Raw genomic sequence first — 11,037 nt, 5'->3', positions numbered from 1 at the left:
TTCACCTCCCAGAACACCTCCAAATACTTTCTAGAGCCCCTCCCGGCACACAATTTAATGTTTTCTTCATCTCGACATCCAGATTGCCTTAGGCACTCATGACCCTGAAAGAATAAATGTAAATGACTCCACTTGCCCTGTGCTCCAGAAGGGAGTCTGAATCATCCAGGGAATGATCTGAAGTTGTACCACTATCCAGATGCTTGAACACTCCTTTCAACAAGCTTAGGTTTTATGTTAATCTGCCAGGTTTCCTTCTTTATGGCATTTACATTTTCATAGCCATACCTGCTGTTTCGCTCTTGTTTCTCTGGTGACACAGACCCCAGCAAAGCTAAGCCAGTGCAGAACAGGGCTTGAAAACAAACCTGGCAATCGTGAAAGACAGAAGCATGGTGATTTTGATGACCATCAGCTCATTTCACACAAGCCACTGAATAACCACTGTAGCACAGCTTTCAATCACTGTCAGCAGTGGGCCAAAAATGAGCTGCTAATTCAACTCCCTTCTAACCTAGGGCAGGGGAAGGTCATGCAGACATGTAGCTACTTCAGGGCAAGAATGATATCCTTCTAGCTCCTTCTTGACCACAGCCCAAAGCTCATGTTACCCATTTAAACAGCTTACTACTATCTTGTACTCAGAAGCATGCTCAGTCTCAACGTATCATTCCATTCAAGTTCAAACCTGGTCTTTTCAGGGCACAAAATCCCCAGAGCAAACCTCAAGTCCTCATCTGATAGCCTCCTCAAACCATCTCAAAACTTCAGTGACAATCTAAGCAACAGATGAAACAGAAGCAGAGTCAGTGCCCTGGAGGTAAAAGCTCCTCATCACCTTATTAGCCAGGCCTCTGTCAAATTTGGCTCACTTTGATCCTTTTTTGCCAATCTCGCATGCTCATGCAGAATCCTTTTGCCCCAAGGGCAAAGGGAGGCAGAACAGAAAGGAAGAGCTTTCACCTGTTTGTTCTTCATTTGTTGTAATAAATCATATATCTGAAAGTATGTGTGGCTAAGAAAAAGGGGCCATTTTCAGTGGTCACAAAATGATGCTTTCACTCTATGTGATTTTTCAGGAAGAAGTGTTTTTTTCAAGTATAAATAAGGAGAACCTATTCAAGGCATTTTTCTTATTAATAGTCAGATTATTTCTCAAAAATAAAATAAAATAAAATACCTCCGTAATACATAGATCGCATTACTACTTCATATTTGCTAGCATAAATAAACCTGAAGTCTTACTGCAAGAGAGGCAGCTATTTTAAAGATGGCAAAATGTCAGCTCTTGGATGGTTGGTTACATTTAACAGGGCTCCACATGAATTTATGAACTGTTCCGTAACGTCTTCTGCCTGCACCAAATGGCAGACTTTAGGCAGAAACCCAATGTATGTTTAGCTAATGTATAACAAACAGAGTATTTACACGGTCAGTGGACCCTATTAGGTATTAAGAATGGTCTCTTTCTAAATCTACTGTTAATTCCCTTCCGCAACAACCTAAATAAAGTGTTCGCTCCTCAAAGAAAGCTAAGAAAATGTGTGCATCTATGTGTGTGTATGTATGGGTCTTTCATTTTAAAATGTCTTTAACAAAACTTCTGACAGTTATCTTATTTCCTTTTGCTCCAAGGGTGACAATGTAGTTTAAGATATTGTTTCCTGATTTTAAAGGTGCCTTGTGGTTTTTAAGGATATTTCAGCAGCTAAAGAAATTCTACTGCAGACACAATGTATCAGTTCATTTCTTAAGCAATAAATGGCAAGCAGGGTGGTGCTGAATAAGCATGCTTATATGGAATTTCTCTTTGAAAAGCCCACTAGTTAGGCCCTATAACACTTCAGTTGATATTTCTACAGTGCGAACACGATAGTGGAAATTAAGTTGCCCCAGCAAATTCAGTTTAGGAGAAATTTGTTATGAATAAAATGCTGCTGCTGGCCTTAGAACATTGAATTTATCCACCAAATAATATCTTAGAAATACCACTTCAGAAGAAATCAGCTCTAAATAATTGATAAATTTGGTTTGTTTAGAAACCTTTTGACCCCTGTAATAGAAAGTAAAAACACATTTCAGTTATTAAAGTCACATATATTCCCTCTGGTAGGGGAAGCTTTTAATTTTAAGCTGGTCTCTGTTGGGGCCATTTGATAAAGCTTGGAAAAACCTTTTCAACTGCTGCTGGTGGATTTGGGTCAGCTTCCCTTGGGAAAATGGCAAAAGATAAATTTGTAGCTTTTCATAACACATAAGGAAACTTCAGAGATTTTAAACATCAAGAACTATTGGAACTGAAAGACAGAGTTTCTCTTTTGTTTCTCCCCCTCCTCCTCCTGCTCCCTCTTCTCTTTTCTTTCCAGAAAGAACTTTAAATTCTCTTGTTGTTTTTTTGTTGTTTTGTTTTTTTTTTTTGAAACATGGAGGTTAAAATGTTTTGGTCTCTCTACACTACCAGTGGTTCTTATTAATGTAAGATTTATTTTGAGATAGAAACATCATTATGCAGTTTTTATTTTCAAATGGAGCCATTTCATTCTACTGTTTTCAAAGCCCAGAGCAAAATAAAAACCTTCTATCACTTTTTTTTTAATGCACTTCTTAAACTCTGCTGCAGTAGCTGCTACCAGATCTTTATGTCCACAAATATCAGTTGCTCTCATTTCCCCAGGATAGTAATCACAGCTTATGAATGAGGGCACTGATTCTACTGGGACTGCCAAAACGTACCTAACCACCACACTGCCATTCCACAAGAGGAAAATGAACTGGGGTGAGGGTGAAGGAGCATATTTAATGCTTATGAAAACAAAAAGACAGAATAACACCCCATAATCAAATATTTAAGTGGCCATTTGTGCATAAAGCAAATATGCACAGGCAACAAGGCAGATCATGCTCCCCCCTGCACCTCAGACCTACAGACATCCCTGCTCCTATTTGAAGAGGTTGCTGCTGTTCCACATCACTTCTGGAGTTACCTCCGAAAAGTAACCCCCACAGTCTTTGTGTGGTTCACATCTATTTCTATACATTCATCTGAGACTACCAGATTCACTTCATACAACTGCTGAATGTCTATCATTCAACAAAAACAACCACCTTTAACCAATACCCTGGGCTGAAGGAGAACAAACACCCTAGATGGTAAAATCTATGTGTTTTCTTACAGTCTCTACAATGATTCAGCCTCTCTCCCCTTTTGTCAGTAAGACCAAAGTATGATTCCCTGGGATATACATGAGCACCGGGAGACGTTGGGATGGTAGATGGCTCTGGCAAGCCGAGTTCCTGTTCCTGAATTTCATGGTGAGTGTCACATTTGCCCTTTTGAAATTACAGATTAGCCAAGTTTTTTGAAAACGGGAGAACTCCTTGACAATCTCCTTTCACACAGTCTGTGAAGACTGCAGAGCTACAGACCGGTAGAAGGAAAGTTTTCTTCCTAGCCAGCTAGCCTTTCTTGAGGAGCCAGTTACTTCTTTTTGACATTCCATGCTTGGCTGCTATTCCCAGTGTAAGACACTTTGTTGCACGTACTCAGTGGTAAATTATTAAAAGGGTGTCTACTAGGTATCCGTTCATGTAGCCACAAATTATGTGTTTGTGTACCTCTGCCTATTCTTGGCAGGTGCAGTTCCTCTGTGAGTGAGTACTTTAGTGATTCAAACACCTGCATTATTTCATTATGTGAGAGCTGTTCTTCAAACAGTTGCACCTATGCCCCATTAGCACCCACAGGGGGAGGCCAGCCCTTGGTAGTTTATGTTGGGAGGGGATTGCCTTCTTGGACAAGAAAGATGACATGCAGGAAGCTAGGCTGTGATTTTACAGCCACCCTATTTCAGCTTCCCAAATAAACACACTTAGCACACATCTTCATGGTCATTTGGTGTACTTGGATGGGTGAACTGGGCCTCTTTGTATTTACTGTGCACTCAGTGTTCACATAGGAAATGAATGAGGAGTTGCCAATGTTCAAAACAGTGGCAGCCTGGAGTATTTCAGTGTTTTCCTTGTAGAGGAATGTCTTAGGAAAAAAAGTCACATTTTGCATCTGCCTTTTTTTTTTTTTTTAGTTTTTATTTTGTCGTTTGTTCCTGATGTTACTCTTTACCTGATGTCTAGTGTTCTGTTTGCAGCAAATCAGTGTAGACTCTTCTTCATCATTTATCTCAGATACAGTCTCACAACTTAACTCATGCTCTGTCACAAAGGCATGTTTTCATTATTGAAGTGTACTATTCAATGCCCTAATAGTGCACTTTGTCCTGCATTTTTCATCCAGTTGCATGTAATCTTCTAGAAATTTCAGTGACCACCTCATTCTGTCTTTTCTTTGACTGTGGCCTCATCCTCCAGGCAGTTCATACAGTGTCTCCACTTCTGCTCCTTTTCATTCCTTGGGTTCATTTTCTGTTTTTCATCCCCCATTTTAATTTTTCCCCCATTCTTATTCTTCTCTCTCTTCCACCCACCTTATCATAACCTCCAGCACATAGACAACTGATGGCTGATCGCTTTCCACTGCCTTTCTCATACTTCAGTAGGCTGATTCTTTCCACCTACTGAATCACAAAAAGAAAAAACTGCTGGCTAATTCTTCATCCCTAAAGATTGCTAGCAGTATCTTCCCACGTATATGCACCAGCACATATTCACCTCCTAGAAGCCTCTTCATGCTTTCATCATCTGACACACTGAAATATAGTGTTTCTGTCCAAAACAATCACATGCTTACACTGGTTATGGAGGAATGAGCCAGCATATGCAAAGTGCAATCATTACAGTTACCCCAGATTAGCTAGAAGATAAATCACCATGTAAGCAAGCATACTGAAATATTCTTAAGATTATGTAGGCGAACTTCTGAAAACTGATTGATTGCCAATAACAAAAGCTCCCATGTCATAAGGCAGTGGAAATATGCTGTGTTGTCAACAAGCAGTTCTTGCTGAATATCCATGGGACAAAAGCCAATCAAGTTCAAATAAGCGCTGACCATTTCCCGCACAAATTCTTTTAATTGCAAATTAAAAACTCAAGATAGATTTACATTTTCAGTGTTAGAAGGTGGTAACTCTAGCCAAATAGCCACCAGAATAGGCAAAATTGTAATACCATAATAATAACATAACCACTCTGACACTCTGTGAAAGACCACCGCTCTGTCAGTGTAGCTTAAAGTAAGAAATCAGAAATGGTAGCATTATCTCTCATACTTCTCTACATAATTAGAAAACAGGCTCTGAGATGTCTTATGAAAAATAAAATACCCACAACAAAATCAGCAGTAAATACTGTAAAGCAAATCCTAACAAAGCACTGAAACCTCATGAGATCCATGATCATGTCAGCCTAATGTTGGAACAGGTATATTTGAATCAAATAGGAAGGATTGCCTCTTGTGATGATTATTTCTTGAGTATTTTTTAAATTGAGCTGTTGAACAACCCATTGATGCAACAATGTAATGACACATTGAAAATCACAGTTTGCTCATCACAAGAATCCAGATGAGTTAATAGCAGATAATTGCATACATTTCACAAGCATGTCATTTCAACAGTTCTCTTGATATTTCAATTTCAGTGCACCTTGTAAACTCTGGTTGTGTACAGCCAAGAGTGCTGGGAAAAGACCTTTTCCAAAGAGAAATGAACTTAACAAGACTAAAAGTAATCCAAAACCCAACAATCCAACCAAAAGCCCACATTTTCTAAGTTAGAACATTTTGATTAGAAACAAATAAATGTTAGTGTCAAAATCTAGCAAGCTCTCTGAATTGAAAATATTTAAACACAAGTTAGTTTCCAAAAATACATGTAAACTGGAAGCAAGGAAATATGGGGACAAAAGTCCCATAACTTGTCTGCATTAGCAGCAGAACATTACTGCCAGGAGTTACATCACTAGCACCAAGACTATATGCTAACCTCACTCTTTCATACTACTCGTGAAACATAAACCCTTAAAGAATACCCAATTGGACACTGTTACTCTGGTTTTGAGGTAACACAAATGCAGCCTTCTACACATCATTAACTTTGGCTCCTGTCTGGAAAGAAGACAACAATCCTGGGCATAATGCATTTTGTCCTAATGTAAACACCTAAAACAAGTTTGCCTTCAGCCAGGTAAATCTCACCCACTCTCATCAGCCGTACCATACAAAAGAAGTCACGTACAAACAGGGATGCATGCGCTGCATCAGAATGTAAATTCTCTTTGGCAACTGCCTTTGACATAGGAAAAAGAATTGTTTGGTGAACAAAAGAGAACAAATGATTTGAATAGTTACTGAGTCGTCCTAAATTCCACCTGAGGCATATCTATTCATGTGTGTGTTATGAATAAGTGTCACAAGTTGGCAATGTCTTCATTTCAGCTGGTTTCATTACCTGCATTTCATTTCCAAGAGCGGTGATACAGATCTCATGGTATCCACTGCAATTAGTAAAATTGATTTCTGCTCTGTTTATATCTGCAGAGAGGCTGAGCAATCCTCTGAGCATTGTAGTTTCTGAGACTCCGCCCTGGTGCCAGTGTCTCCAGCTTTATTTCTTTTTAATTGGCAATAAGAGGTGGGGTAATCATCAGAGCCCCTGTTTATCCATTTAACATGGTGCTGACATGGGCTGCCTAGTGTTGGCATGGCTGGGGCTTTTAAGCACATTCTTTCCCTGTTAGCCCTTTCCCTGCTGGAAGCAAATAGAAAATAGGAGGAAGCATGTTCCTAGGAGGCTTAGTGCAGTCCTCAGTGCATCCCTGTGCTGCAGAAGACCATCTCAGATGAAAATCTTTTACAAATGTATTTAGTCATGAGAAACTTCATTCACATTTTTTAACTATGAGCAATCTCCCTAGAAAGCTACTAACAAAAGACTGAAGAAGCTAATCTGTTTGTTCAAATATAGATATAAGGACCTTTATAACACATAGGTAAAGATTTCTACATTAGGTTAAAAACATTTTAGGGTATATGCATAAGCCTTTGAACTGCTGCTATTCTGAAGTGAGCTAAAGAGAAGCTAGTAAGATTTTAGTAAGAATCACGTCAACAGTACTCATCAGCTGCCAAGTTCCTGAGAGCGTATTTCATTTCAGAAGTCCTGGTGAGGGTTCAAAAAATCCCAGAATTCCTATGTCATGAGAAATCATGAAAGCAAAATATGATTATCCTTGAATTGCTATAAAACTAAAGTCTGAAATGCCTCTAAACTAGAAATTTATTTTTCACCCAACTCTAGTTATGAAAAGTTACAGTTGAAGCTGAATGTGGTCCTCTTGATATGTGTGCATGGTCCTCTCCAGAGCTTGATGATTGTGAGTCCTGGATAAAATCCATACATAAGCACAGTGAGCAGGATAGGTCTATGCTTAAATGGTGAAGAAGCAAGTTCTATTTTTTTTTGTTCCAAGGCAAAGAACATTCTTCCATAAAGTCCTGAGCAGGACCTCTCTGCATAAGAAGTAAAATATTAGGAGTGTGCAACATCTTCAGCAACTGAATTCACAAAATACAGTAATGGTATGGATTCTGCAGCTATCATGGCTTTTAGGTAGTTCTCTGAAATTCTTAAATCTTGTAAGTTTTAACCAAAGGGTTACATAAATGAACTAAGGTTGATTTTAGTGGATAACACTTGTTATGTCTGAATATAAGAACACATAGTATTCCAGGCTAAAAATAAGGCTGGGTGAATATAATTACTTGGACTGTAAAATCAAGCATTTAAGACTAAAATATCAGCAGACTAGTTGTATGTGCTCATCTCCTCTTACCCACTGAATGCCTCCACCCTGAATACCGAATTAGACAGAGTCAATTCAAAAAAGCAGTATGCTCATGTCTAACATACTTTTGCAGCACAGTGCATTCATGTAAAAGTGGATAAATTAGGGTTCAGAGGTCTTTCTTAACTCTCAAGTACTATCTATTGCAGCCTCAGGGAAGTTAATTTAAAGTTAAATCTGCTGTAAATTATTTAACACTCCTTATTTCTTGACATTTTCTTATTCTTCCTTAAAGAGTTAGACATTAGTCTTGAACCTTGTGACTTGCAGTACAGGATGCTGTTGCTGGAGTCATCAAGAACTGCTACTGTACAGATGCACATTAGCTGATGAAAGGTGGTTTTGTGTCTGTGTGAATGAGGAAAACATCTTGAGTCTACAAGCTGCCAAGAGGCAGCCTGATCTGGCGTACCTTTCTCCTACATCTTGAGCTAAGGATTTTAGAGGGTAGTTTGGGATAGAAACTACTCACTTGGGAACTTTTTATAATGCAAACCCACGGACTTGTTCTCTTCATCACCTACCTCTCCATTTTCTTGGCTTCAGTTGGTCCAGTGTGTCTCTTGGTGCTGGCAGTGCCAGTGTGAACCTGGTCTGCAGATTGGACCCTACCAGTGTTTTCCCAAGAGATAAAAATAAGAGGAGGGTAATAGCAATTTTTGTCACTTTGCATCCTGAATGGAATTTCATGGGACAAAGAAAAGACATTTCTGTGGCCCAAGGGGGTTTCTTCTGCTGAATATCAAACACCTTCTACAAACAACAGAAATGTGAGAGATTCTCAAAATAAAAGGTCACAAGGATTTTCTATAATAGAAAGGCTTTAACGACCTGAATACAGGGTGTTGTTACCAGCTGCCCCTACAGTGAATCAGGGAAAATCTTGCTGAGGAGCTTCCTCAGTGTGTTTTTCTGCAGTTCTGAGTAGCCACTAATTCGGGGGATAGTCACCGGAATTGTCCAACTTTTAAACAGGGAGCACAGTATACACTTAGTAGGAGCTCCGAAAACGGAGAAGGGAAGTAAGAAAGGAATCAAGGCAGAAAGGAAGATCATAGTACTTGAGATGGCTCAGTAGCAGTATGCCCAGGCTCACTCTGCACAGATAACATCCATGTGTCAGACACAGGCCATGGCATTTGTTTGAGAGCTGGGAAGGAACATGTTAATGGCCACTGACTGCCTGAGCCAGTGAATGGCCTGGCAGCTACAGGAAGAAAGCAAATCTTCCTCTGCCTACCCCTCACTTGAAAACATAGCATAACCATCTATGTGTGACCAAACTTGTTTTGGAACCTGATCAAGGATGAATAAGACAAGAGGTCTGGAAAAAGGCAAGAGGCACTGTGGCTATACTTGCACCAAACTGTGTATCCCCAGAAGGAGTATCTTCTCTTTTCCAGGGGTGGAAAGGAGCAAGCCTTACAGTTGGACCAGGCCATTACTACCACTCCAGATATTTGTGTACTTGACGGGTTACTAGCATATGTGGGTATAGAGTAACATCAAGTCATTTCAGCATGTGGAGAACATACCAAGAGAAGGTTCCCTCCTGCCCTTCTTTTTCCCCTAGCCCCAGCTCCTTCTAGCTGTCATCATCCCCATCTGGCCATCTCCATCTTTATCTCCCACCCACCCCTTCCTCAGGAATTTACAAACTCCATTTCTTCACTCTGGTAGTATTTCCTTTATTTCTTTTCTGCTCTGAGTACAGGAAGGCATAGGAAGAGGGACAGCACCTTCACCCCATTCATTTTCAGAACAAAGAATTTGACTTTCAGACCTGAAGGAACGGGAGAGTGTGCGTGTGACCCATTTGTGCTCAGGACATGTGTAATGAACACAGTAAGAGTTCTGATAGCTAGTTCTATCATATGGAAAGCCAATGATAATTAATAGGGACTTTGAATATTCATAAGTATCAAAGTAACAATGCATTTATATTTTTTCTTCTGTAGATAAAAAGAACTAATATTGTTGGGATGCCTAGGACTTCAAAGTCTGACTTCACATTAAACACGAGACATGTCTTAAAACACGTACTATGGATCCAGGAGAGCACATCTTTCAGCATTTGAGAAGTATTTAAAATACTCCAGCAGATGAAGGTAAGAAAACATTCATTTCAGCCAGTCTTTCACTTTGATATGTGCCGATGAGTACAGAAATGTGAAAATGAAACAACTTAAGAATGTGTAGCTCAAATTACATATGAAAAACGTCCATTCAAAGTGTGGATTTAATCATTTTTGTCTTAGTCAGCTCATTCTTTCAGACACCCGCTTCCCATTCCAGGTTACAATACTTACACTGTAGTGTAGATTACTATAATTAACAGGTTAAACACATGAAAACAGTTTTTTCCCCTTGATATGCCTTTGGTTCCTTTATTTTGCTAGCAGTTATACAGTAGAGTCACTTCCTACAAAGGCGAAACAACTGCCACAGGGTTTCTTAGTGCTGCTAATGTTCTTTTCTTTCCCTCCAGTAATAACAGTGAGAAATTCTTGTCTGTAAATAAAAGAATATAATAGAGAGTATATGTCAGGAAAAATGTTAAAATTTGTATGTATAACATGCATAGGTACAGATTGCTTATATTTACAGAATAGCTGATGTTTGTTTTTATTAAGAAAACACAAGACCCTTTCTCACCTCATTGTAAAGAGAAGCTCTCTTCCGAGCCAAAGAAGCCCCACCAGTTAGAATGGAATTTAACTCTACAGAATAAGAAAACAAACAAAAAAATCCTATAAATAGCTTTTGTGCTGTGATACTTATAGCAAAGATCAACATTGTTCTTACTTTGTTTTCTCCAACAACACATGCCATGTGGCACATCTGTAGATTTATTTATTTTTTAATCATATGTCCTGCTGGTTATAACATAACTTAATGTACTGGCTGCAATTAACAGACTGTCAAAGGATCAACTAACAAGTGCTGATAAGCTTCATTTAACTAATTTGAGGAGTGGAAGTTTGATTTTCTTCTTTCCTTTTTTTTTTTCCAGGAAGGTAGCTTGTTTCCTTATTTCCTGTCAAGTGAGACAACTCCTGTGACCTGTAGTGAAAAGGGCCCTTTGTAATTAAGGCAGTGAGCCTCCAAGTGAACAGTTCTCACAGTAAGGGGGAGTTAAAAAAAAAAAACAACACAACAACAACAAAGAAAATCACAAATCAACAAAATCAAAAAGAAAAAAAAAAAAGGAGGATGCATGACACTGCTTAACTAAGT

The 11,037-nt window shown here is 39.1% G+C and overlaps 1 long non-coding RNA gene across 1 annotated transcript in view; it reads left to right on the top strand.

Moving 5' to 3' along the window:
* The window catches only part of LOC133272477 (uncharacterized), a 165,377-nt gene that overhangs the window by 117,269 nt on the left and 37,071 nt on the right, over positions 1 to 11,037 (top strand). Inside the window, exon 4 of the long non-coding RNA XR_009744447.1 lies at positions 9,759 to 9,908. This is a non-coding gene — a long non-coding RNA (uncharacterized LOC133272477). The remainder of the gene's footprint in view (positions 1 to 9,758; positions 9,909 to 11,037) is intronic.

The sequence above is a fragment of the Pezoporus flaviventris genome, unplaced genomic scaffold (assembly GCF_033815535.1).
Source record: "Pezoporus flaviventris isolate CSIRO_AGI_PZ_B2104156 unplaced genomic scaffold, CSIRO_AGI_Pfla_v1 ptg000030l, whole genome shotgun sequence".
In the NCBI taxonomy this organism is placed as follows: domain Eukaryota; kingdom Metazoa; phylum Chordata; class Aves; order Psittaciformes; family Psittacidae; genus Pezoporus; species Pezoporus flaviventris.
The sequence above is the reverse complement of the archived record's forward strand: the minus strand, read 5'-3'. Positions and strand labels throughout refer to the sequence as shown.